Here is a 5,295-nt window from a genome sequence, read left to right as displayed (position 1 = left end):
GTCACATGTAACATATACTGTAGCTTCACAGGGTGTTCTTTTTCCACATGAATATACACCGATCAGCCATAACATTGTGACCACCTTTGCACGCTGGTGGTCAGAATGTTCTGCAGCCCCATACCAACATACTGCTCTGCTGTGTGTTCTGATCTCTCTCTTTTTTTGGGCCTTTTTATTTGATAGTGACAGACAGCTGAAGACAGACAGGAAAGGGGGCAGAGAGAGGGGATGACACACAGCAAAGGGCCGCAGGTCAGATTCGCTGTGATAACCAGATAATCACTGTTATTTACTGCCAGTGCTCAGAATGTTGTGGTGTTAATCTCCCTGCAGCTATTAGACCCCACATATGTTCACTTCTCATATAGGCACAGGTAAAACTGACAGCAATAATGATAACCTTCTTCCACCATTTGAATGTCCCAGTAAGCCGTGCCTCTTCAAGCAAGCTTGTATAATAGAAGGAACATTCCAATATTAACTGCACCTGTCCATTCCATGACATGTTAGAGCATGCCACACCTGCATTCATTGATTTTTTGGCCACCTGTTAGCAAAAGTGTTAGCAAACAATTCCCTGTTTACACATACAGCAGAAACAGGGCGACATTAGCATCATTAGCATGGAGTCACATTTCAGTCCAGTGTTCACGCTCCTCTCCTTTTAGAACAGTTTTGGATATATGTACTGCATCTGGCTCTTTAGCTGCCCAATGTTTAGCAGGATTATGGAAAAAACTACTAGCCCAATGTTCATTAAACTTGGTTTAGTGTAGCATGGGCAAAGGAAGAACTCATGCAATTTTAGAGCAGATCCGAGTCATGGGGCAGATATACAGACCATTTCTCACTCTCGTTAACATTGTGAGATCATGAATGTCCTGCCCGTGACTAAACATACAACAAAACCTAACAACCACCTAAAACCAGACATGTTCAAAAACCATTTCTGCCTTCTGAATTCCGATACCCTAACTTTGCATATCGTTCAATTCGGAGTACCGATCCGATACACGTGTTAAAGAATATTGTTATTTTTTAACAAGCATATACTAAGCCTGCGTGGTTGCTGTCATTGTTGTATGACCTGGCTCAGGTTAAATCCTTCATCAGAATCCAGTAGGGGTCATGACTGCTATACCGGGAAAAAGATGTTGAAGTAGTGACCCCAAAACAGGACCCCGCTACTTCCTAGCAGTTTCCTGCTCCAGGGCTAATGAATTACTTCGTACAGACACACGTACTCGTTGATACCCGATACCGCATTTTAGGCTGTACGTAAGGAATTTCTGTGGCTGATATCAGAACAACTCTACCTAAAACATCACTGCAGAAACGATACACCTTGGCACATGGGTTGGTCTCCACCAGTCTCCAATTCACACCACACACAAATCATCTCACCAATAGTTTATATAAAATATTAAGTGAAGCCGTTTTAGTCAACATCTTTAACATGGTTGTCAGTTACACCATTAGACACAGTGCTAAAGGCTTTGTAGGGCAGAAAGCTTTGTGTAAGACCATTCTGATCCAACCTGACTGACAGTAAACACTCACTGCTGTGGTAGAATTCTAAATTAGATTGCTGTGGAGGTTTGGGTTTGGCACCAAAGAGCCAAGTGTTGTTCTTTTAATCTGTTCTTGTGGATAATAGCTTCATCAATCACAACAAGTTACAATGTTGATACCAACGACAAGTCTGGGCAAAGTAGGGCCTTTAACTACCTCATACACATTCACACACAAAAATGCCAATTATGGCACGCACACACACAGACACACTGTTCCATGCACATGAACAAGCACAGCCTCATCTAAGTGCACAATCACACCGTTGAAAAGGAGTGGCTGCACTAGACCTGCAGACACTTGGCTTCCAATACATTTGGCTCTACTGCCAAAGAGGTAAATGATACAGTAACAGTAACTGAAACACTGCACATATGCACCAGTGTAATCAGCCTAAAGCTACACGTTGTCTGTGTCATTTCAGCTTACATAGATCTCTACACAACAGTGGCACGTAAGCTACACAATTTAATTAGAGATCCAACTTCAGCAAACATCTAAAAAGTAGTATAGCACCCTTTTATATGTATACTAAAATATACTGCTTTGTCATTTGGACTTGACATTACAATGCCAGACATGTACTTACGGGACAGTAAAGTTCTCCACTGGTGAGCAGCTGGAAAACATTTCACAGAAAATGTGCACCAAGATCCTTTTGTGTTTTAGAAGATTGTTTTTGTACGGTTTTATAACATTTACCAGGAGACACCCTTTAGACAATGTGAAAACATATCCTGTCATTATTTCCACTAAGAGAAGAGCGCATAATATACAATAAAGGAATTTAATTTAAACTGTTCAGATATCATTTCAGGTTTTGGTAGGGTTTGGTTTTTTATAGTAATGTGTCTCAAAAGGATTTTGAGCCTAATTCAGTTTAACAGATCAGTTTATTCTTTCATTCAGTTCCATTCTTAGTATTTAGTAATCATATGATTAGGTGGCATGGCACCCAGTCATATGATTACTGATCCTGTTTTCATTGTTACAAGTCAGGTTTGCTCATAATTCTTCTCATTAAAAACATCTAGTTATCCCAGTTTGACTTTGTACTTTATACTGATGGGTTGGAGCATTTCATCCTAAACTCACAGCGAGTCCCACTCACTCAAAACTCAGAGCTCAGAGTTTGACACTGAGAATGGACTTTACAGTGAAGGAGGAGACAGCTTGTGTGCAGCAGGAAAACTGAACAACATTTGCATATTCAGAGATTGTGGAAGTTTTAACGAGGAGGAGGAGGAGATGACTTTTTAAGGGTTTAAATGCGGAAAAAAAACTTATTTTTCTTGGAAAAACATATCATACACACATTATTGTTTCAAGCAGACTATTTATATATGTCTTAATACATGTCTGGAGGGGATCTTTGCTTATATCTATCAACACCCAGTCTAACCTGTGATGACATGCATTGCAGTATAATCAGCAGCAGCAATAAGAGATTGCAGCCTCTGTAGGTGAACAAGGAACTGCTATGGAAGAAAATATTCAAGTTTGTAATGGACAGAAAGATCACATGCAGACTGAGGTGTAGCACCATGCTAAATGGTTGTCGTTTGACTTAACTTTCAGGGTCTAAAACAGAAAAGCAGTAATCAGCCTTTAGAATTAAGTAATGGTTCATTGTTATTAACTAAAGATTAGTACTTTTAGTAAATGTGACCGCCTCTGAATTGCACCATAATTGTTTTGTTGTCCCTGTCCTTGTATTCCATATTAACTGGATGTTGTTTTCACTCCATACTTGTAGTATCAGTTTGTATTGTCTGTTACTGCTGTAAATACCTATGTTATCATTATTTTCTTCTATGGGATTTTCATTCGAGCGGTCTCTGATAAACCAGCAGAGGTGCGTGCGTCCTCATAACAGACACACAAAGCGCTCCAGCATGCCAAGGAGAAGCACTTGAGTCTTTATTTAATCCTGGGCAGCCCTGCAGGATGATGCAGAGGACAACCTGTTATGTAACACTCGGAATGCTGCTGCAGCACAAATGTCCATTACACACCGGGGCACGCTTTACTGCACTGTGGACACAACACCACAGGCAGTACCACGCACACTGCTGCACAATGCCATTCATAAATGGCAGCAGACGACCATGGACAGCCACACACAAACACACGTGTACAGTGCACAGCCAGTGCCCACACATGCAGTATGGGTGCCATAGAGCCATACAGCTGCACTGTGCGCACACACACACACGTTCAGTCATATAGGAGACAGCTAATCATTTAAAATCCCCTGTTACTGACTGCACTGTTTACACAAGTGCAACCATAATGACATATTCCCAAGAAAGACATTATAGAGGGGGTTTAACTTTGCTGCCTGGGATTAAGACCCACATCCTTGCTTTAGGAGCTAACTTTGACAGTGTTTTATCAAAAAGAAAAAACGTTACAGACTCTTGTAGCTTGGCTATAATGAAGAAACACCGACGTCACCTTTCCTCGAAACATGGCAACTTTCTGCAACGGGCCAAACTCTGTTCAGAAATGTGTCACTTTTATGCTGTTTGGACTGCAACGACCCTACATGGCAGAACAAGTCTAAGCTTTGAGTTATTCTACACATTTAGAGCTCCGTCTTTGATTCATCGTACAGTCAGTATAATAAAGCAGCACATACGCGATTTTTACTATTGTTTTTACCCTACTGCAACACTGTTATGGTGTCACGGCAGAGGGCAATATCGAGCAACATGAACACATTTTAAAGTTGAAATTGTGCCGCTTTTTGTATCACACGAATGCCGAATTTGGCTCAAGAGTGTGTCGACTTCGAAAAAGTGTAGAGTCAGTTTTAGCGAGGGGCCTACTTTTACCGGTAAACGAGCCAACATTACACCGTTACATTTTTAATGGAGTTTGTCGCTACATACCTTTGGCCAAAACGGCGCATTTCTAAGCTAGTTAACCACTTGTCGTTAATACACCAGGACAGCTGGGATATCAAACAGTGTGAAGCCACTCATGCACACAATTGTAAGTTATAACAGATGGTGTAAAGTCACACCTACCGTCGTAGCCGCCCGGTGTGGGTGAACCTGCCGTCCGCAGCCTCTACCTGGATGCACCCCGACCCAGCGCGGAGGCGTTCACATCACCTTACTCCAGCAGATTCTTCCATTCAAATGTATCCCTTTAGGTCGGGAGTGCAACGGTCCAGCGGACTAATCCCTCTTTAGGAGATCCGCGATGCTGCAGTCCTACAGTCTGATCAGCGGAGTCACGAAGAAGCCCACACACGTACACGCGCGCGCACACACACCTGTGGGATAAACAATATTAATGGATCAAATGAATCATCACACCTCCAGCCTCCTCGCGTGCTCAGGGACTATATTTGTAGGCGGAGGAATAACGTTTTGTATTTATGTGGTGACACTTTATTTTAATATAAGCAATGAGTGCTTGGTTTTAAACTAGTATATTTTATACAAGCATTTCAGGTGTTTTTACTTATAATCAGTATTATTATATAATTTTCCATTCCATTATGTATTTTACTTTTTTATTTCTTTGTTTTTTTATTGGATGACAAACTTCAATGGGGCGCTAAATTGCACTGCAGATACAGCACAGCTCAGCTCACCTAGACGGGCTCTGCCTCACCCTGTCGACTACTGGACGTGTCTGACACTGTCATCTAGTGGTCAAAGGAAGACTGGCAAGTGGAGGTTCTGCATTCTAGTCCTGACTCAATCA

Source organism: Morone saxatilis, unplaced genomic scaffold (genome assembly GCF_004916995.1).
Source record: "Morone saxatilis isolate NCDOM2014 unplaced genomic scaffold, NCSU_SB_2.0 Contig17, whole genome shotgun sequence".
Lineage (NCBI taxonomy): Eukaryota > Metazoa > Chordata > Actinopteri > Moronidae > Morone > Morone saxatilis.
This window is presented reverse-complemented; position numbering follows the sequence as displayed.